Below are 24,290 nucleotides of genomic sequence, written 5' to 3'. Positions count from 1 at the left end.
AAAAGAGCTTAAAGGCGACCGCCTCTCATTTCTTCTAACGAGTCAAGAGGAAAGCTCGGCTATCTTTTCATTTTTCAAGTCCGAAAAGAGCTTAAAGACGACTTGTCCTAGAGGAACGAGTGGTATAAAGGGAAGCAACTGGTTCCGGTAATGGTGGAACTACTCAAAATGTGTAATGGTCAAGAGGTTGGCTAATAAAACCACTCATCACTGCGGTTCCTTAGGAAAGGATAAACAATCAAGTGAAAGCATATGATCGGCCAAAGAGATGGTGGCGATGGAATGAAACAACCAAGGCTCATCTAGCAAAATTTAGCAGATAAAAACGGCAATCACGAGGTGTAAATCGGCTATGGGTTCATTTTTACACAAGCTTGAACCATGGAGAACTCTGCTTGGATTCAGTTTCATGTTTACACAAGCTTGAAATGAAAAACTATGCTTGTTATAAGTTCGCATGCCCCCAACATAATGACGCAAATCAAGGTACATGCCCCCCAAGCTTCATTGCATTCAACGAGGTGGATGGAATGAAGGTTCACTTTCGAGATCTTGGAAAGACTCGACTTTGGATTTTACGAGATCTTAATCAAAGACTCGATTTGGAAAGGGAGTTGTTTCATTTTTTAATGAGGTTGACACAGTAAAAGAACTATCCTCATAACCCTTGTTTCATTTTTTAACGAGGTTGACATAAGATCAAGAACTTTCCTCAAGACTCCTTGTTTCATTTTTAAACGAGGTTGACACAGGAAAAAACTATCCTCGTGACACCTTGTTTCATTTTTTAACGAGGTTGACAGAAGATCAAAACTATCCTTGTACTCCTATTCATGGGCCACATGAGAACATGGCTCCCAAGAGGTCTTCGTGGGATGGAAGAGACGTACTCTGGGAGGAATACATGTCATGATGCACCAATGACAAATCGGGTTCCAATGCCCCCAGTACATGATGTACGAGACCATTTGCATGATCAACAACAGATGTGGAGATGGAACGGGTAGCCACATAATTGACCTGTGGAAAAGAAGGCACTGCTTGCGAGCAAGAACCAAGAGGGGATGATAGCTGCACAGGAGGCACCGGGGGACTGAAGAACGATAATTGATCTATGGTCACCATTCTTCCATCGTGTGGAAAACAAACCACATGGAAAAGTGAAGAGACAAGGGCCCCCATGGCATAAACATAGTCACGGCCAAGGAGAAGATTGAAATCTAAAGCACCTTGGACAACCATAACGTCTATATAGATGGTTTTTCCCCCCAAAGTAACAAGAAACTTTAGGAGGATACCTAAAGGTTGACCGGTTCCTCCGTCAAACACTAACAGATGCTGTGCAACCGGCACAAGTTGTGGGGAACCCAAAGCTTGCCAAGTAGTGGAAGGCATAAGACTAACAGATGCACCCTCATCCAAGACAGTGCCAGGTACTGACTTATCATAGGCATGTACTGTAATCTGGAAAGGCACATGGGATGGAAGGCGGAAAGTAGTCAAGTGACTCTAGTCGAAGGAAACGACCGAACTACTTGGTGGGGGAATCGTATGATTGCCCCCCTGCTCTATAGGAACTGAAGAAGGACTCTCGTGATCAACAGGGATAGGAGGGTCGTTCTCAGACTCAGGAGAATCTGACGAGACGAGAAGAAAATGAGCATTGTTGGAGAGGTAAATCCCCTCTACGGATAGAGGCGATCCCTACTAGCCCAGAATGGGTCTAGCAACAATCAGTCAATGCTACTATGCAAGTTCCTAATTGCAAATAAAAGGTAGGAAATGAACACCTACTTGGATTCCAACGCTATTGTTTGATGAAGAGATGCCGCTCTCGCTCCTTTGCTTTGGCCAGTCACGATCCTCCACAATCCTCTTGGATAGACACCTGCACACACAAAGAGAAACACAAACACAAGCGTGAAATCTAATAAATGCAATTATACATCAGTCAGAAAGGACATAACTCACATTAACCATTACAAAGACAAATGAGAGTGGAACCATAATAGTAGTCATCTATTATTAATCAATAACAGAGAAGAGTACAACCGAAGTTCTGACGTCGAATCCTTCTCAAGAGGGTCCAGCCAGCAAGTCTCTTAAGCATTCACCCTTGGAGGTAGGTCTCCCAAGACAAAAACTCTCTCTCACACAAGTTCACACAAGAAAGCAACACTTCACAACCTTCCTTAAGCTCTCTAGCAATCCCACACTTGTCACACCAACTACCTACTAGCAGCAGCACTCTAAGCACTATCAATTCCACACTATCCAAAAACTAGCTGCTCATGGCAATGGTAGAGGCTTAAATAGGAGAAGGAGTCTCCATGAATGGTGGGAGGATGAGCTTATCTCCAAGGAAGGTGGCTCAAATGACGAAACAAACATGCCAGAGAAGGGAGGGCGACATTTACAAGGCCAACAACCAGGTCTGAAGTCATCTGGAAGGTCGGCTGTTAGAACAAACTCGCCCAAACTGGATCAGCGCGGGTGTATAACTGCACTGGAGCGCTGACGTCGCATCTGAATAACAGAGAAGGTTATGTCAGCGCGACTCAATATAAACAGAGGAAGCGCTAGTTCATGAAATTCTACCAGCGCGGAAAACAGGTGTGCTTCCGCGCTGGCAGTGCATTCGTTGTATTATGAGGCGCCAGTCAGCGCGGTTATTTTAATAACAGTCGCGATGATAGAAGAAACTTTGGCAAAGTGGGTCATTTGGCAGCATTAGAGAGCATGAGCATGATTAATTTGAATTCATGACACAGTAGGGAGACTGACAGGGAGACAGTGACAAATTACTGTGTAACAGATGCCCCCTAAAGCATGAAGCCCGAGAGAGTGGGAGGGGTGAAATGCTTTACAAAACTCGCTGAACGGGAACACCACCAGGAAGAATCTGCACGTATGTACAACTGATATCTCTATTACATGTAGTCTAGGCATGGGCGCAGCCATCCAAAAGACATACGAAGAAGGTCTGTGGTATGAACGCAGCCATCCAGCTGAAGAGACCATGGTGATGATAAGGTATGGTCGCAGCCATCCCAAAAGACTCAGGTATGGGCGCAACCATCCATCAATGAGTCATGTAATAATAATCCACAAAATCGCAACCTGGTTTGCAACAGACAAAAACCAGGGTCTTGCGCTCCAACCCGACCCGAACAAAGTACAAGTCCAAGCATGTGAATACATGAGCTGAAGTCGAACATGCATGAACATCGTCTGATTACCAGCCAATAATGAAAACTGTTAACAGACGCGAGAGGTACCACCAATAATGACAATGGTCCTCAAGGTACTTATAGGTACAATCCGCGGCGTGTGAATCAATGAGCTGGTGTCGAACACCCGCAGAATCATTCGATCGGAGGCCAATGATGAAAACCTCACGTCGAACACGAAGAACCTGCCATTGAGGCATGCAGGCTCTAAGGCACCTGAAGGGAGTCTCTAAGTCACCTTCCTGGATAATGAGCTGAAGTCGACAGGAGGTAACCTTGATCGAAGGTGGGCCATAATGTTTCCCACATCATCGACACGAGACAGAGAAGGATAAAATATTTTGTGTGAGGTATCAGAAGGAGGTTGTAAGTATGTAGAGGTCAACTTCTCTTGAACATATCGGCGGCACGACAATGGATCTAGCAGTATCTGACGTCAAATGAGCAGAGCTCATGGTGACAAGGCAATGAGCATATGAGAGGTCAAATAGGATAACCCAAACCCACGGAGGCTAGTGTAAAACAAGATGAGAAATCCCCACCCAGACACGAATGCAGACTAGTGCCATGTTCAAGAGCGACATACTGCCGACACGACAATTATTACAGTTCCATTTTCCCCACCATTTCTGGTAGGTACCCCGATTATTTTTGGATGACAAGCTTGACGGGGATAGCATATGCTTGGAAAGCGTCATTTCGACGGTGTCTGATGTCATTAAGTTTTAACGAGTCTGACAAAGGAAGAACTCGACGTCTTTTCCTGTTTAGAGAGCCTGAAAAGACAGCGGAAAAGAAAACTCCAGGGGGGTCCTTTTTCGTAAAGTTGTGTCTCTCGAGCCCGAAAAAGTATAAAACAATGCTCGAAAGAACCGCCCGACCAGTATGATCGAGGAGTACTTTTCGTAAGTAGTGACTTTGACCCGAAAAAGTAGAAAAGCGGTCAGAAGTACGTCGTTTTGGAGCCAATAACGAGTTTGAAACGACAAACACCCGACAATCTTTTTAGTTTAAACGGTCGAAAAAAGAGCTTTAAAGACGACCGCCTCTCGTTCCCTTTAACGAGCCGAGAGGGAGCTCGGCCATCTTTTCTTGCTTTACGTCGAAAAAGAGCTTAAAGACGACGTTTTGGGACCAAGTGTGTATAAGACCGTCGTGACCCCACCGGTATGAGAATCTGCACAAGAAACACCGCACGCGTAAACCTGTTCGAGATAATATGTACCACATGCATAAAAACATAGTAAAACGACATTGGCACCAAGCACATGGTAAAAAACATGACAAAACCCACATTTAGGAAAAATGATAGTTAATTATAAATTTTTTACCATAAATAGGGGGGTAAAAGGAGGTTTTTACCATTGTTACCATTTTGAGCCGTGGAGGACGTTGTGGAGCTGCAAGGTTGACGGAGCAAATTCCATCCCGTGCGGACATCAACCATCCTGCAATCTGTTCCAGGTAGGTTCTCCTTCTCCTGCGCTTCATTTTGAGTCATTTTAGCCGCATTTCCACGGTGGGAAGTGGTAGTTTAGGCGAATTTTGTGAACTTCAATTCGCCCTCGGTCAGCGCAGATTTCCTCATCGGGTCCGCGCTGATCGAATGATATTTACACATGCCACCCCAGGATCAGCGCGGAAAACACGTGTGCTTCCACGCTGACCCAAGGAAAAAAACACAGGGCGCCATTATCAGCGCGACTGTTTTAAAAACAGTCGCGCTGACGCCGCGAAACTCAATTTTTAACAATTTGAACGTATAAATTTCAACGGTCAGGGCTCTAATGATTTTTTGTGGCCATGCAGGACAAAATGGCATTTGTTTGGCAAGAGAGAGCTCATGATAATGAGGATATAGCGGCATTCGCCGATGCTGGGTGTCGTAATGCAATGCGGGCATGCGGGTTACTCAAATTCTTCCTCACTCCGCGCCTGCGAGCACAGCCCGATCTCCTCGAGTTCCTAATCAGAGCCTGGAATCCTGTTGATGGAAAGTTTACGATTCGAGGCCGTGATATCGAGTTCGATTACATGGATATCTATTTTTTGACCGGGTTATCACGCCGAGGTGAGATGCCCATTCTGGAGGGGCAGCGACCCAGTGGTGAAACCCTAGATACGCTGATGGCTCGGGTGTGCCCACGGGCACGCAAAACGCGGAGTGGGAAGGTAGCTATTCCGACGGTGGAGGACATCGTCCTTCGAACCATACTCTTCATGGTGACCCGGGCAGCGGGCTGCTTGGCCAATCACGAGGCTTCGAAGACCCATCTTCTGTTAGCTCTCGAGTGTTTACATCCTACCATATTCAACTGGGCAGCAGCAGTAACAACCAGTATGAAGAGACAGCTGAGCAACTGCCGACGTGGTGAGTCAAAGCAGTTCGGTTATGGGTCGCTTTTACTCCCGCTCATGCTGGAGCGGGTACCGGCCTTACAGCTACAGGACATGGTCGTGGATCCACCCAGAGGTCCCCGGGAGACGAGGGCTAGTCGATGGGGCCATGTCATGCCGCGAGGAGGTGGCGGCCGCCCAGTGGCATGGGGAGTATATTTCCGAGAGTGGCTGGATCGACAGGTTATTTTTGTGGAGGACTGGCCATATGCTGGCATAGACTTCCGTGGAGATCCAGACATGCCACAGCCTGCGGGAGAGCATTGGGACGATGGTGGTAAGCCACTTGATCTCTTTTTAATTTTTTATTTTTATTTTTTGTAATGTTTTTTAATTTTTTATGTACATGTCTTTACGATGAATGCTATGGTATGCAGACGTAGGACCGACGAGACCCCTTGGTCTGGCCCCAGAGGCGCGGAGAGAGGCACAAGGCGTTGGGGCCCTGGCCCTGGCTCCTCCAGGAGTCGATACGATGGAGACTGTGACACAGAACCTCGAGGGCTTACTGGCGGGGGTTCCAGATTACCAGGGGATAGAGGAGGTCCCCATAGCATCTCAGATCCACACAGTGGGGGTAGAACCCAGGATGCACCGCCTTTTGAGGCGGGTGGCACGGGCAGCTGTATGCTACAGAGAGCATAACCCACCACAGTAGACATCTAGGTCTTATTTCCCACTGATGTTTTTTGAGAGACACGCGTCTCAGATGTACTGAGGACACCGGCCTTATCTAGACATATACACTTATTTTTGAGCGCCTTGGTGTGCCACATGATATATATATATATATATATATATACCGATTTTGGATGGGATCTTTTACATGTGATGATGTTTTTATATGCTATGCAAATGTCTAACACAAATGTAATCTAATGTATCAGTTGCATAACATACGACCCACATATTTTAATTTTTTTTGCAAGCTTAAAAGCACACACGACAACACACATGCAAACTATGCTTGGAAAAGGATTTTATATATACACATGCTTATTCTATGGTCTTATTATGTTTTCTTTGTCTTCTTGTATAATGTTTATCTGTTACGCAAATGTCTGTCTAATACATGGTTTGCCAATGCATCAGTTGATGTGTTCAATCGTCTCGGAATATGTTGATATGTGATGTAATCAAAATTCCTTTCTAACAATCTTACACGTAAATACAACCTTAGAATGCGTTGGTCTCTGATGGAATATCGCCCGTTGAGTTGATGGATGACAAGTTGAGAGTCCAGGTTCACCACCAATGCACGAATGCCGAGATCAACTGCTTCGGCTAATAACTCAATTACAACACTGTATTCGGCAACATTGTTAGTGGTGCGACCCAAGCACACACCTTGAAGATCTAGCAACTCACCGTGAGGATCATAGATCGCCCACGCCGCAGAAGACAAATTGCAAGTGCTACGGCAGGCACCATCAGCGAAACCAACATAAGGTGCACTAGACATCTGCACAAGAAGCAGAAAACACAATAAGAGGCAAACACGCCTTCACACCAAAGCAAAACGTGAAATCATACACACATAACACACTTGCTAAAAAGACACGTATGTACAAACTAGGTGCACGAAATCATGCATAGTATTTTTTCAAATAAAGCCCGTTACGGGGCTTATCGAGAGGATTTCCTTTGTAGTCAATCAGCTCATATGCCCCCTTCTGCAAAACTCTCTTCACAATATAGGGGCCTAGCCACATGGATTCGAGTTTGCCTGCCCCTAGCTTATCCTTAGCTTGATCATAGAGCAGTACCAGATCTCCCTCAACAAAGGAACGAGGTTGAATGGTATTGTCGAAGTGAGCCTTAACTCTCTTCTTCTGTGCTTCGATAGCTAGAGAAGCTAAGCGACGGGTCTCATCTAGCCGTTCTAAATAAAGTTCCTCCACCGGAGTGGTGTTGGGAAGCAACTCGACAGCTAACTTTAACGAAGGAATCTCACATTCAACAGGAAGGGTGGCCTCCAGTCCATAAACTAGCTGGAAAGGGGTGAAACCGGTGGCGTCCTTCACAGAGGTCTGGTAGGCCCACAAGGCGGGGAACAACATCAGATGCCAATTAGACTTGTGTGTACCAACGGTACGTTGGAGCATTGTGATCAAAACTTTGTTCACAGCTTCAACTTGGCCATTGGATTGAGGGTAGTACCGCGTCGAACTATCTTGACGCAAGCCTAGTTGGGTCGTTAGTTCTGTCATCATGTGATTACAGAAATGTTTTCCGTGATCCGTGACGATAGCCTGAGGGACTCCGAACCGAGTAATGACATGATTAAACAAAAACTGCGCCGCTGTGTGACCATCTTCATTCAATGTAGGCATCGCTTCGGCCCATTTGGTGAAATAATCCACGGCAACGATGATATACCCATGCCCCCCGGCCGAACGAGGGTTACAGGATGTATAATCGATGCCCCATTTGGCAAAAGGACCTACGGTAACAACAGGGTGCAGTGGTGCAGGAGGTGCACGCATTTTCCGGTGGTAGATCTGGCATTCATGGCATGAACGGACGGCAAGGATGCAATCCTTGAAGATGGAAGGCCAGAAATAACCAGCACGGAGGATTTTATGGGCGGTGGCATATCCGGACTTGTGGCCGCCACAAGCACCGGAGTGGCAGTCATTCAACACCCGCTCAGCCTCCTCGAGAGTCAAACATCGGCGGAGAACAGAATCAGCGCCGAGGCGATACAGGGTATTGCCAATAATGCGATAGGGTTGAGATTGATGAAGAATCCTTCGTCGAGCGTCTTTCGATACATTGGGACGGAAGGAAGACGTCTGCAAGTATACTATGATGTCCCCATACCAAGGGTCGAGGGTGCTGATTAGAAACAACGTTTCGTCCGGGATATGCTCTTCCGAAAGAGATGGTGCAGAGGGAGATGGCAAAGAACAGAGCAATTCAGCAAAGACCAGAGACTTCTTAGACTTGGCAGCAGTAAATTCCAAGTCAAACTCTTGGAGGATTACGATCCATTTCGAGTATTTGCCCCCCAGCAACTGACGCGACAAAATGTATGTCATGGGGTTGCAGTCAGAAATCACGGTCGTGGCGCATAACAGGATATAATGTCGGAAACGTTGGACGGCGCAGACAACATCCAATGCCAACTTCTTGAAATAAGCGTAGCGAGTTTCCGTATCCAAAAGGTTGCGGCTAAGGTAATAGATAACGTGCTCATTGCCGTCATCATCATCCTGCACTAGAACCATGCCGATAGTGGTATCGGCGGCAGCCAGATAGAGAGTGTAATCACGGTGGTAGTTTGGAGGTCTTAATAACGGATCCGAGACAAGGAGGCCCTTGAGTCGCTCGAAAGACTCTTGAGCGATAACATCCCAATGAAAGGGTGTGTCTCGCTTCAATAACCGTGTGAAACCCTTAGCCACCTCGTCATAATTCGGAATGAATCGTCTAAGGAAATTCGCTTTGCCCTGCAAGCTCTGCAACTGCTACAAAGAGGTAGGGGGAGGAAGATTCAGGATGGCCTCGACTTTGAGGGGATCCAGACGGATGCCTTCTCGGGAGACGATAAACCCGAGTAGTCGGCCTGATTCCACGCAGAAGACACACTTATGAGGATTGAGCCTAATACGGTAGTGTCGACAGCGGAGAAAAATTTCGCGAAGATGAGAGGGATGGTCCTGACGCTTGACTGAATGAGCTGGGAGGTCATCCAGGTATGGCTGTACAATGTGACGAATATCATGAAAGGCATAGGACATTGCACGTTGGAACGTAGCGCCGGCATTCTTTAGACCGAAAGGGAGCTTCTTATAAGCAAAAGTGCCCCAAGGACAGATAAAAGCCGTCTTATGTTGATCAACGGGGGCAATGTTGATCTGGCTATATCCAGAGAAGCCGTCCATGAACGAGTAAATTTCGCTTCCTGCACACTCATCGATAAGCTGATCGATGAAGGGTGTAGGGAAGTTATCCTTAGGACAGGCACGATTGATATCTCGGTAATCAACACAGACTCGGATAGTGCCCTGCTTTTTGTTCACAGGGACTATATTAGAAACCCAATCCATCAGTGGAATGGGGTAAATGAAACCAGCCTTGAGAAGCTTTTCGACTTCTGCTTTGATAGCTGCGGCCTTTCGGGGGTGCACAGGGCGTAAGCGCTGACGAACAGGCTTAGCACCTGGATACGTAGGTATTTCGTGCACCACTATACTAGGGTCGATGCCAGGCATTTCTTCATAGGACCATGCGAAGACATCACGAAATTCGCGAAATAAGTCAGTGTAGAGTTGAACTTCCTCTGGAGTGCAAGTGACTCCGATATGAATGTGCTCGACAATCCCTGGTTTCACAGAGATGTCGATAGGTTGGGTTTGCGTGATGTTTCCCATATTGCCCTCAGAAGACACTTGATAAAGCTGAATAGGTGTTTGAAGGGGCGGGGATGGGACACACGAAGCAAACTGCTCGAGACATGCGATCATTTCCGGATGGGGAGGGAGAAACGAAGAGCGGTGGTGATGATCTGACCAAGGGAGCTCTTCGAGAGACATGGTCTCTATGATGGCTTCATCGGAAGGAAATATTTCCTTTAATGGATCCGAAGTAGCATCATCTCCTAGCCAAGGGAAATGAACATATGAATCGGGAACACTGCCCGGAAGAGCAGGTTCAGCAGGGGGAGCCGATGCAGCGACGATTTCGACGTAGTTGAGCTCGGCAGGACTCAACGGCATCATATCACCCCAAGAGTCTATCTGATTAGCAGGAGGAAGGACCCACGGATTAGAACGTACAGAGATCATGTTGATAGGGGCGAGATTCGGAGGTGGGAGGGGAAAGACTCCCATTAAAGCGGGATCTTTGAAAAGTCCGGCACCCATGCTCTCGAATGACTTAGAGGTTTGCTCCAAAAATGGCACATTCCCTTCAGAAGAAGAGGCGAAGAAGGAGAGCTGGTCCACCGTGACAATCTTCCCCTGGTGAGGGAAACGAATGACATGGAAAAGGGAGGAAGCCAAGGCTTGCATGGCATATGTCCAGCTACGTCCGAGGAGGAGGTTGTAGGTGAGATTGGCGTCGACAACTTCGACCTCCACTTCTACCGTCTTCCCTTCCAAAGAGATGGGCAAGCGTTGGAGGATACCGTAAGGACGTGACTCTCTTCCATCAAAGGCTTCTAACTTCGTAGGAGACTGACTCAACGCAGGAGAACCAATAGCTTTCCAGCAAGCAACAGACATGATGCAAGTTGAGGCACCTTCATCAATGACTGTACGATGAATTGTTTTGCCATTGATGATGACCTGTATAAGGAAAGCGACTTGGTGAGGCAGTCTCGGTGTAAAGCCCTCGAGATCGAAAGAAATCAAATCCGAATCCACCGGGTCTATGCCACCAATAGCTGATAGCAAGGACTTCCTCTGGGAGGGGCAGCTCTGGAGGACTTCTAGAGCGAACATAGCAGATGGAGCCTGAGCTAAGTCCTCAACAATGCTATAATGCTGGGCAGCACGAGCATTAGGGTTGTAAGACGACTTCCGGAGTACACCTTTCGGAGGGGGTCGGGGGATCGTCTCAGTGCTGGGCCTTTCAATGTGGAGAGGACCAGAACTGGACGGAGGAGCGCTGGAGGGGACCTCCGGCTCTTTCCTGGCAGGAGAAGGATATTCTTTTGCTCGAGTAGAAACATGGATGGGAATCGTTCCAGCCATGAACACTTGAGAGCCAAACGAGGAAGAGGGTTGAGATGGGTCTGCCACAATTTGGGTTTGCTGGGAAGGGAAAGGTTCTTTAAGCACGTCAGGAGTCCCAGGAGCACCTTTCAATAATCGACTAACTTCGGATCGCCTTGGGCAGTCCCTAGTGTAGTGATCCTCATCACAGATAAGACAAGGATATTTAGGTTTTCGTTTGGCTCCTTCCTCGGGTGGAGGCTTAGGGGAATCCTGCTTGGGCTGTCCGGATTTATCCTTAGCTTTCCCTTTCTTTTTCCCTTTTGAGGATTTATCCGCCGCGGTGGACTGAACGGCGTTTACCTCGGAGGTACTTCCAGAATTAGATTGGCCCTGAGAAGCATTTCCATTAGAAGCGTTCTGTTTTTGCTTCCCAGGGTTCGCGGTCGATTTCTTTGATGACGAGTTTACAGAGCCAATGACTCCGTCAACAGATGGTTTTGGCGGAGCCTTGGACTGTCCAGGCCTCGGGGCATCTGGCAAATAATCATATAAAGTACCCGACTGAGAGTATACTAAGTCAAGGTACTGAGCACGCGCGATAGCTTGCTCTTCAGTTACACAAGCTCCCATGGCGATGTCTCGCGCGATCGCAGGGACAAAGGAAGTCGTGAACCAATCGGTCAGGAGTTGATCAGGAATCCAGAATTTGATCAAGCGATGACGCCTTCTCCATTCATGTATATGATCAGATATATGCGTAGCCGTGTCCTGTTTGAGAGACGTGAGGAGATGTGTCCCTGTCTCATACCGAATGGGTAACTGAAAATGAGTTAGGAATGCCATAGCCAGCGAGTTGAAATCTTGAAATGTGCCGCGATTCAGCTCAATATACCACTTAGCGGCTGAGCCGGTGAGAGTTCTTTGAAAGAGGCGGAGCCGGATAGAGTCATCAAGCCATGAGTTCGATGAACACCAAAGGTGATAGGTCATGACATGGGCTTGAGGGTCTTCACCAGCTTTTCCATCAAATTTTGGGCAATCACCGGGTATTTTAGTCAGAACCGGTGGCCAATATGGGTTCTGAAGAATGGGATCATTCGTTAACTTGGACACATCCGGAAGTTCCAACGTCGCTAAGAAGGGTAACTGAGGGTTAAAGGACATTTGTGGCTATGGAAGAGAGGCAGTACCAGGGTTCCAACCAGGTGGTGGTTGCCTCCATGGACTCTGTCCAGATGGGCCTGGCCCGAAGGGGCCTGGCCCATAGGGATTTTTCCCATAGGGGTTCTGTCCATACGGATTCTGTCCATATACAGACAGTTGTCCCTGGGTCTGCCCCCCAACACCCCAAGGATTAGCAACTTGACCTGCAGGCGCAGCGTACTGATAATTCTGGTAAGGAGTGACCTGCATCTGTTGATAATTTTGATAAGGGGTAAACTGAGTTTGCCCTTGGGGTTGCTAGTAGCCATACATTTGCTGAGCTCCATACTGAGCCTGATAAGAAGGCTATGTTTGGTAAGAAGGTTGGGGCCATGGCCCACCTTGCATTTGATAACCAACTTGAGTTTGGGGCCCAGAAAGATGTCCTTGAACAGATTGGGCTTGGACCATCTGGCCGGAAGGTTGGCCTGGTTGGGTTAGGGATGGACCTGTTTGCCCAGAAGGATGTGCTTGCTGGGTGCCAGGTTGTCCTTGAGCAACCAAGGGTTGTCCTTGCGGAACAGATGGTCGAGCGGGCTGGACGGCCGGTTGACCTTGAGGTTGGCTAACCTGCCCAGAAGGATGACCAAAACGGACAGTAGGTTGGCCTTGCTGCGTAGAAAGCTGTCCCGTTTGCCCGGAAGGATGCATAGGCTGAGCAGTGGGTTGGCCCTGCTGTACGTAGGGCTGCCCCCCTTGCCCAGAAGGATGACTAGACTGAGCAGTGGGTTGGCCTTGCTGTACGTAAGGCTGCCCCCCTTGCCCAGAAGGATACCCCTGTTGGACTGCCGGTTGACCTTGTGGAATATAAGTTTGACCAGCTTGTCCAGAGGGATAACCCTGCTGGAGACCAGGTTGGCCTTGTTGGATGTAAGGCTGTCCTGGTTGTCCAGACGGGTAACCTTGCTGGGTACCAGGTTGCCCCGGATAACCAGAAGGTTGATTCTGATAGGTAAACGATGGACCACCAGCGGCCGAAGGTTGTCCCTGATAGGGTTGTCCTTGTGGGCCCCCAGATTGTCCTGGGTAAGACTGGCCATAAAGTGGCTGCCCTTGGGGGGCTTGCACATAAGATGGCTGGCCTTGATTAGGCGGTCCTTGGAGCTGTGCAGGCATTGCTTGGCCTCCATGAAAAGAGTGAGTACTAGGGTCCCAAGCAATGGATAACGGTACCGAAACCTCAACGAAAGGTTGAGAAGGCAAGGGTTGAGAGAGTTGAAGGTATTGACCAGTGGAATCGTAATAAAAGAGTGGACCTTGCGCGTTCGGATCCTGAACAGCTTGCCCATAGGCATCATATGGCCCCCCTCCTGGAACAGGACCAGAAGAGGGTGGAGCACTTTGTGCAGGGTGGACGACTTTAGGCGAGAGTTCCGACTGGCCACTACTCACTTGACCGTGAGGGGGACCAGCACCAGTATTCAAAGATGAGGATGCTGTTACGGCGCTAACGATCGGAGTTGAATGTGCTACACAAACAGTTGGATTTGTCGGAACTGAAGTAACAGGTGTGGTATGGGGTTGTGAAACAAAAGGTCCCGAGGTGGGAGTGACATGAGGATCCCACATGGTCGAAGTAGAAGTCCTGGCAGCTACCCTATCCCTCAACGACTGATAGCGTGGGGGAAGTGGAGAAGTAGCTGGGATGGGAGTGTCGATATTCGACACCACAGGTGTTTCACTCATGCTAGGAGATGTCTCATCCATGTGGGAGGTAGACATTGAAGACGAAACACCAGGGGGGGTAACAGGAATATCGTCGTCGTCAGGCTCCCAAATCGGGTTCCAATGAACTTTGTAACCTTCGTCTTCCGGGGCGCGAGAGTTGATCGGTTGGATACTCGGGATAACAGGAAGAGTATCACTTACAACCGGTACCTCGGGAGCAACGGAAGACGGAGACCCTTGATCACTTGGAACGGGAGTCGACGGTTCAGCCAGGATGACAAACTTCAAACAAACCTAAGGGAGTCTAACGATAAAGGACCCTACTCAACTAACGCACACAAGATCTAACCAGGTGATGTTAACGCGGTCGAATAAATTTTTAAAACACAGGAACTAAACTTGACCTTTTCATGTTTCAAGAGTCGAGAAAAGGACAAAAATATGACTCTAGTCTCCTTCGAATGTTTAATGAGCACGAAGTGACAAGACGCTCACTGGCACCTTTTCTTTTAAGGAGTCCGAAAAGGATCAAAAGTGACTACTCTGGAGACTCTAGGCAAAGGGTTTACCAAGCAATCCGTAAAACTGCTTATACACCTTGGCAATCGTATGAGAACCAAGGACTTCCCGTACTGCAGTCAATCTTCCTGAATGCTATGTTCGGTGCGTTACGGCTCGCGAGGCGGCAGACTCGGCTTCCTATGGATCAAGGATAAAAGCCTAGTGGGGTCTCCCTATATACGCGACGGTACGTGGGAGCACAATCCGTGTTAGACCACTATCGAGTCACAGAAGGAGGAATCACCCAACCGTAATGTGAAACAATAGTGACTATGTTTAAAGACGTCGGAACACGTCTCTAGCCTAGACCTCTAAATGTTTGCGTTAAGTTCCAATGCGTTTTTAGGTTTATTCAGTTTATTTTATGGTTGATCTTGAATTAAGTTTCGGTTTCAGGTCCTACCGTGTGATCTCTCACAATTGCCTAGATGCAAATTACATGCCAAAGAATACCATTTCGTTCGATGAATTCTAACTATGAGAGGGTTAAGAATTTTCAATCAAACAAAATGAACACAATCAATCAAACCATCTAATGCAGCTAATGGCAAAGAAATGAAACTTTTTCTTTTGAGAACACAAATCAATGAAACGCTCTTTTTCCCATTAACTATTGAATGCAAAAGATATTAGTTCGATTTCTTTTCAAATGGCACAATGCACTTAAAATGAATTTTGAGAGACAGCAACACCGAGTAAAGAGAAATAAAATCACTCAATGAAAAACACAACAAATGTGAAAAGAACCGGTTGAGCCCAAACAACTGTAATCTGTGTCCGGGTAGTGAGAAGTAATCGAAACAATACGAAGACTGGTTCAATAACGATCACCTAAACAACCAAGCAAAGAAAGCAAAGAGGAAGGTTTTCGCAAAAGCAAAAGCAAGTAGTAACGAATCTTTGTGAACGAGTAACAAAACAAAGCCAATCCAACGAAAACGGGATGATAACACCAGGTCACAGGACACAAAAACAAGATCCGCCCAACAAGACTTCGCAAGCAAGTGCTTCAATGTTCAGACAATAGAAATCAAGTCATAAACCAGGTGGAAAGAGCAGGGGATAGTCAAACCAACAGGCTCAGGAGGCAAAATTGAAAAAAATTCAATTCTACAGGATCAGCGCGGGTGATACACAGCAACAAAGCGCTGACCAGAAACCACGCGTAGCAACAAAGCGCTGTCAGCGCGGAAGTACACGGCTTAAGCGCGCTGGTTCGATTTCAGAACCGTCGCGACTGTTAAACGTACAAGCGCGATGACCACGAAGTCAAAGAAACAACTATGCGATGTCAGCGCGACTGTTTTGTTATAAACCGCGCTGAGGCTAAAAAATAGGCAGAATCAAGCCAAAAGCTCCCAAACCAAGGCAATAACTCTTTAAACAATCAAGGCACCTCCCAGACTGAACCAGGAAATCTAAAAGCAGAGAACTAATCCCCAATCTTTGAAAAGAGAGTAACAATCAAACTCAAAGCAAGAATGAACAAAAAAGGACAAAGGCCGGCTCCCCAGCGGAGTCGCCAAATTGTTGGAGAGGTAAATCCCCTCTACGGATAGAGGCGATCCCTACTAGCCCAGAATGGGTCTAGCAACAATCAGTCAATGCTACTATGCAAGTTCCTAATTGCAAATAAAAGGTAGGCAATGAACACCTACTTGGATTCCAACGCTATTGTTTGATGAAGAGATGCCGCTCTCGCTCCTTTGCTTTGGCCGGTCACGATCCTCCACAATCCTCGTGGATAGACACCTGCACACACAAAGAGAAACACAAACACAAGCGTGAAATCTAATAAATGCAATTATACATCAGTCAGAAAGGACATAACTCACATTAACCATTACAAAGACAAATGAGAGTGGAACCATAATAGTAGTCATCTATTATTAATCAATAACAGAGAAGAGTACAATCGAAGTTCTGACGTCGAATCCTTCTCAAGAGGGTCCAGCCAGCAAGTCTCTTAAGCATTCACCCTTGGAGGTAGGTCTCCCAAGACAAAAACTCTCTCTCACACAAGTTCACACAAGAAAGCAACACTTCACAACCTTCCTTAAGCTCTCTAGCAATCCCACACTTGTCACACCAACTACCTACTAGCAGCAGCACTCTAAGCACTATCAATTCCACACTATCCAAAAACTAGCTGCTCATGGCAATGGTAGAGGCTTAAATAGGAGAAGGAGTCTCCATGAATGGTGGGAGGATGAGCTTATCTCCAAGGAAGGTGGCTCAAATGACGAAACAAACATGCCAGAGAAGGGAGGGCGACATTTACAAGGCCAACAACTAGGTCTGGAGTCATCTGGAAGGCCGGCTGTTAGAACAAACTCGCCCAAACTGGATCAGCGCGGGTGTATAACTGCACTGGAGCGCTGACGTCGCATCTGAATAACAGAGAAGGTTATGTCAGCGCGACTCAATATAAACAGAGGAAGCGCTGGTTCATGAAATTCTACCAGCGCGGAAAACAGGTGTGCTTCCGCGCTGGCAGTGCATTCGTTGTATTATGAGGCGCCAGTCAGCGCAGTTATTTTAATAACAGTCGCGATGATAGAAGAAACTTTGGCAAAGTGGGTCATTTGGCAGCATTAGAGAGCATGAGCATGATTAATTTGAATTCATGACACAGTAGGGAGACTGACAGGGAGACAGTGACAAATTACTGTGTAACAAGCATGACACTCTTCCGAAACAGAGTGATCAACAGGTGGTGAACCTAAGTTGGCACTCTCCCCGACCAATGGTTGGTCTAGAATAGGCTTAGCACAGCTAGGCGCAGAAGGAGGAGGATAGACAAGAGAAGAATCTAAGTCAATCTCTTTGTCAATCGGGAGAGGGTCTGAAGAGAGCCTCTTATAACCAACAGGAAGTTGGGGTGAAGAAGCTGTAAGACTTTCCAAAACGTCGGAAGCTTTATCCATGAGCAGACAAAGGTGAAGGGGATGGTTTCCTTCACATAGCCTACAGGGGAATCAAATCTTCCCTTTCTTCTTACCGTTGCCAGTTGATAGGGTAGCATTTCCATGAGCTTCAGAGGACGATGAGGGACAAGCCGGATCGTGAGACCAGACTTCTAAGATCCTAGGATTGCCAGGACAATCACGAAGAAGATGGTCACCCTTGCACAATTTACAAGGAAACTTAGCCTTCTGCAGAGGAGCAGAAGGTGGTCCGACCTGGGATGTACTCGGAGCAGTAGCTGCACAGGTGGCCTCGCATTTATCGGGCTTCTTCTTCTTCTTCATCTTCATCTTCTTCTTGTTAGTCTCCTGGTTACTAGATGTGAAACTATCACCAGGCGAAGGAGGAGAGGAGGAGGAAGAAACAGGGGAAGAAGGCGTAGGCCCAACCTTGGAATCAACATGTCGTGGTTCGGACGAAGTAGACGGTGGAACAGGAGTTATGACACTGGGGACCACCGAGGTTGAAAATAACCATACGGGCAAACCGATGGTTAACCCAGGCAAAGACAATTTTTTCATATACGGAGCATCGACATTTCCTAAAGAAGGAAATGGACTAGGATTCCCATCTGGGGAAAGTCCTTAGCCGGTAGACTCAGGGAATGTTGCCATCGGGAACGAGCCTGAAAAACAATCGAACTATAATGAAGAATTCTAACTGTTACCAGGAAGATTTCGTGGGTAGTAAATTTTATGACACAAGAATAAAACTTGACCTTTTCATGTTTCAAGAGTCGAGAAAAGGACGAAAAGGTGACTCTATCTCTTTCAAGGTTTAATGAGCCTGAAAGGACAAGTGCTCAAATGGACCTTTTCTTTTAGGGAGTCCGAAAAGGAACAAAAGTGACTACTCTGGAGAACTGGGCAAAAGGTTTACCAGACAAATCCGTAAAACTGCATATACACCTTGGCAGTCATATGAAAACCAAGGACTTTCCGTATGACAGTGAATCTTCCTGAATGCTGTGTTCGGTGCATTACGGCTTGTAAGGCGGTAGACACAGCTTCCTATAGATAAAGGATGATAACTTGGTGGGGTCTCCCAGCATATACTCGACGGTACATGGGAGCACAATTCCGTGCTATACCACTATTGAGTCACAGAAGGAGGAATCACCCAACCTTGAGTGGAAACAAAAGTGACTAGGTTTAACGAAGCTGGAGCACATCTCTAGCCTAGACCTCTAAATGGTGTGCGTTATGTTCCAATGCGTTGTTAGATTTATTCAGTTCTTTTTAGAGTTGATCTTGGATTATGTTTCAATTTCCAGGCCCTACCGTATGTATATCAAAAACCTAGGATGCAACTAGAATGAGTAAAGCATCTTTCATTTCGATGAACACCTACTTACAGAAAGGTAGAGAGTTCATTCCCAAACCAAGACAAGTGAATGCAAACACTAAGAAACACAATGCATCAATACACTAATCTCATGATGCATCGATACTACTAATGAAAGATTTAAAATTTGCTTTCCAATTTCTCAAACACAAAAATTCGTAATGCAAATGTACTTTCACTTTCGTATGCTAAATGAATGCAAACTTTTTTTCTTTTTTTTTTTGTGAATTCAAAGAGACAAACAAGCAAGTGTGAACTGATCGATCCAAACAATTGTGATCTATGCTTGGTAGTGAAGAAATCGAATCAACATAAAAAATTGGTTCAATAATTGACACTAAAAATCAACCAGCAAGAAAACAAGCAGTGAAAAAGCCTCAAGCAAATCAATAAGACGGTTGTGGATGAACCTTGAACAGACAAGTAACCCAAGCAAACGGTTTCTCGACGAAACTTCTAAAGGGCTAGGTCACATGGTCCAAAAAACACAAGACTCACTCAAATGAAATCAAAGAGACAGTACCCTAACCAAAAGCATTTAAAACAAGCTAATGAGAGACAAGAAACAACAGGGGATAAACAAGATTGATGAATTCAGGAGGTAAAGTTATAAAAACAACTTTTCAGGAATCATCGCAAGTTGTACACTGACAACTAGAGATGTCATTGCTAGTTTAGATACCATCACTAGTGATGGATAGACAACTAGAGATGTCATCGCAAATTTTACATAGACAACCCGAGATGATCGCGAAAAAACACCTATTTTCCGCGATGATGTGATTTCAAGAGTCGTCACGGGAATCAAACTAGAAACCCGAGATCATCGCCGGTAAAAAGCTACAAAGTTGTGATGACATTGCGACTGTTAGGCTTTTTTCTGCGATGATGCAAAAAACAATGACAAATGAACAAAAACTCCCGAACCAAAACCAGTCAACCCTTCAATCAAATAGAGGTATTTCCCAGATCAACCCAGGAAACTCAAAAGACTGATAATTAATCCCCAAACTTCAAAAGAGACCAAATCAAAAATCAAAACAAGAGCAAACAAAGGAAGAACAAAGGCCAAGCTCCCCAGTGGAGTCGCCAATTTGTGATGCAGGAAAGTGTTCCCTCTGCGGACAGAGGCAACCCCTCTAGCCCTAGAGTGGGTCTAGTCACAAACAAGGACAGATCAACAATAGCTTTCCTTAAACAGTCATAGTTGGAGGCCTACCTCAACTGATGGTCGATGGAGTTCCGTTGCGCTGCTCCAGCTTCCGCTTCCTTCTCCTAATCAATAATCAACCTGAAATAATGCAAAGGAAATACAACAAAGCATGTAACCAGAACAAAAATGATCTATTTACTCACAAAGTCAAGAAGTCATGAGCTATCAAGTACATTACATACAAGACACAGGAAAACATCATTGATTGCATTAATTATGAAATAAGAGTAAGCTTACAACCAAAGTCTTGATGTCACAAGCCTTCTAAGAGGGATCCAGCCAGCATGTTCCTCAAGCATTCACTCTTGAAGATGGATCTCCCAACATACAAGTCTCTCTCACTCATAAGTTTTACACAAGATTAAGGGCACTTCACAACCTTCCACAAGCTATCAACAATCCCACACTTGCCACACTCACACCAGCTATCTAGCAAACTCACAAATACTAACAACACTATCAGCAACCATTTCCAGAACTAAGAACTCCAAACTAGAAGCACATAGCAATGGTGGGAGTTTAAATAGGAGAAGAAGTCTCCATGAAAGGTGGGAGAGTGAGCTTATCTCTGAGGAAGGTAGCACAAATGACGGAACAGCCACGCTAGAGAAAGGAGGGCGACATAAACTAGGCCAACAACCAGGTTTGGAGTCATCTGGAAGGCCGACTGTTGGAACAAATTCGCCTAATCTGGATCATCGCGGGAACATAACTGGCCTTCCACGCTGACATCGTTATTGAATAACATAGCTAGTCAGGTCATCGCGGAAGATTACAAGCGACAGTTGTGCTGGCACATAAAATCGGACCATCGCGGGAATCAGGTGTACTTCCGCGATGGCAGCACTTCTGGACTGTTTTGGAGCGCCCTTCAGCGCGTTTATTTAGCCAACATATGTGATGAGGCAAAAACCTTTGGAAAAGTGGGTCATTTGGAAACATCAGAGAGCATTAGTCTAACACGAGCATGTATGACTTGGACACATGACACAATAGGAAGACTGGAATGAAGATAGTGACAAATTACTATGTAACACCAAGTTTTTGTTTCAAATTCTAAAATTAATTGACTGTGGAAAAATATCCTTCCTGTGGAAACCCTCCTTAGTATATCTTAGGTTGATACTGATGGCAACATTTCCTGAGTCTACTAGTCAAGGAAACCCCTCTGATGGGAATCATAGTCCTTTTCCTTCTTTCAGAAATACTAGTGCTCCCTATATGGAAATGTTGTCCCTTCTTGGATTGACCATTGGTCTTCTAGTTTGGCTGTTTTCGACGTCGGTGGTTCCGAGTGTCCAAACTGCTTTTCAATTGAGTTCTCCTCCACCTAAACAACATCAACCTCATGTTGATCCTAAAGTTGAACCCTCGCCTTCTTTTCCTGGTGAAAGTCTGGATTCTAGTAACCAGGAAGCTAAGAAGAAGAAGAAGAAGAGGACGAAGAAGAAGAAGCAAAATAAGTAAGGGGTCAACCAAGCATCCATTGCTACAGATGCAATTGATGTAGAAAAATCTTCCAATTAGCCCCAGAAAGTAAAATTCCCTTGCATGTTATGTAAGGGTGACCACCTTCTTCAGAATTGTCCTGGTATTCCCAAGGTCTTAGAAGTGTGGTCCATAGGTTCACATCGACCTTTGTCATCAGCCTCTGGCGATCATGCTGGTGATAAACCTTCAACTAGTAAATCCCATGGGAAAAAGGGAAAAGTCAAATTTCCTTGTAAGTTGTGTGAAGGTAATCATCCCATTCACCTTTGTCCTCTTATGGATGAAGCTTCCAAAGAGTTGGAAAACCTTACTACTTCCCAGCCTCATCTTCCGGCTGGTTATTGAAAGCTTTCCCCTGATCCTTCACTAGTTGATCTAGTGATTGATCAAAAGTCATCTTTGGTCAACCCCACTCTCTCTGAAAGTGAGTCTCATGAGTCCGTTCTCGACCAACCATTGATTGATAAACTGGTAGAATTGACCCTACCTTTAGTTAACCATCCCTTTCCGGTAGAGAGGGAACCTCATACTGCTCAGGTTCTTCTGGTTTCGTTAGTTTTGAATGAACTGGTCCTCCTGTTACCGAGGTGCATGAGAACATTTCTCCTATTCCCATCGAGCAAGAGGGTAGCTCTCACATTCCTACGACACCCCCTCTGAGTAGTTTGGTCACTTCTTTTGATTGGAGTTGACTGGCAAGATATTGCCTTCCGTCTTATGTGCCTTTCCAAATTACAATATAGGCTTACCATATGGCCGTACCTAGCACAATCATAGATGAGGGCACATTTGTTAGTATTCTAGCCTCAACTGCGTGGCAAGATTTAGGTTCTCTTCAGCTTGTCCCCGTCACCCATAATCTGTTAGTTTTAATAGAGGAACCAATCAACCATTAGGGATCCTTCCTAAGTTGCTTATTACTTTGGGAGGAAAGACTCTCTATATAGATGTGATGGTTGTACAAGGCCCTTTAGATTTTAATCTACTCCTTGGCCATGATTATGTTTATTTCATGGGAGCTCTTGTTTCTTCCCTCTTTTGAGTGATGTATTTCCCACATGAAGGAAACATTGTGATCATTAATCAACTTACATTCATTGGTCCTAAATCAACTCCCCATCAACCATCATACCTAAATGGTTCTCATATGCAAGCAGTATCTCCCTCGCCACAGGTTAATTATGTGGCTACCTGTTCCATGCCCACATCTACCGATGATCGAGTAGGTGATGTAGTACACTATGTATTGGGGGCATTGGGAGCCTGATTTTTCAATTGGATCTCTGGACATGTATCCTTTCCAGAGTGTTGTTCTCCCGTTTGATGAGAAACTCTTGGAAGCCATGGCCTCTGCTGGTTTGTGAACCAGGTGTCTGGAGCATAGTTCCTTGTGTCAAGCACCTTAAAAAATGAAACAAGGGATATGAGGATAATTCTTTTACTATGTCAACCTCGTTAAAAATGAAATAGGTTCTATGAGGATAGTTCTTTTGCTATGTCAACCTCGTTAAAAAATGAAATAAGTGTCATGAGCATGGTTCTTTTCCTATGTCAAGATTGGTATTTCCTAAATCTACCTCAAGCTGAGAAAGGAAGGTCTAGGGTAACATCAAACCACGCTTAACCTGGTAGCTAGCCCTACCAGGTCGGGAGAGGGCTCTCTCCTTGTCAATCTTAGGAAAATATAGCAAGTAAAGCTTGAGATGACTAATATAAAGACTAATTTTAGGCTAGGTATATGCTCAGAGGAGTTTGATTGATTTTTATGGTTGTTTGCTAGATCAGATGTAGAAGGCAGTTTTGGGTCTGGGGAATGAGCTCAAATTTGCAGAGGTTTCTATGGGGCGAGGAAGGCAAGTGTTTTAGCACTTTAAATTAGGTGTAATGGTGTGTATAAAGATTGGTGAGGAGTTGGAGAGGGCATGCAAGTGTCATGAGTCCTCTTCAAACAACAGAAAACATGTAAAACTAAATAAACCCCAAGGTAGAGCACTGAAACATCAATGAATTCCACCTTTTCACTTGATTCATTTAGTTATGCAGAAAAAGAGAGAGATAATGGCACACATAAACGTATGATAAACTAAATCACAGAGGAGAAAACAATACTAATTCACCTTGCCACAAGAATCCCACAAAATGCTGCAAAACCCTGGTCTATTTGCTTGCCAAACTACAGAAGTGATGTACGATAGTGCTCAAAGCATCCACAAGAATCCAACCTTGACAAATGAATAAGAAAGTATAAGATATAGGCATCAAACCACCTATGCTAGCCATCATGGGTCGAATCCATGAGCCAAGGAGCTATTTCAACAAGATCTAAACTAGGAACTGAAAAATAGGCAGTGGAACAGCTTGTCTCTAAAAATATGGAAACTGATTCATTCAGTTCAAAACCACCTAAAACTGATGTATCTACCTCATTAAGTCAATTTTCATCATTTTTACACCATATTACATCAATTTACATCATGAATTTGACCATGGGAGATAAAAAGTCAAACTGGTAGAAAACTAGGCGAAATTCTGACCAAACAGGCAAAATTGGCA

This window comes from Pinus tabuliformis, chromosome 4_1, assembly GCF_031772625.1.
Source record: "Pinus tabuliformis cultivar Carrire ecotype Pingquan chromosome 4_1, CPIR1, whole genome shotgun sequence".
NCBI lineage: Eukaryota > Viridiplantae > Streptophyta > Pinopsida > Pinales > Pinaceae > Pinus > Pinus tabuliformis.
Note: the sequence above shows the minus strand (reverse complement) of the source record.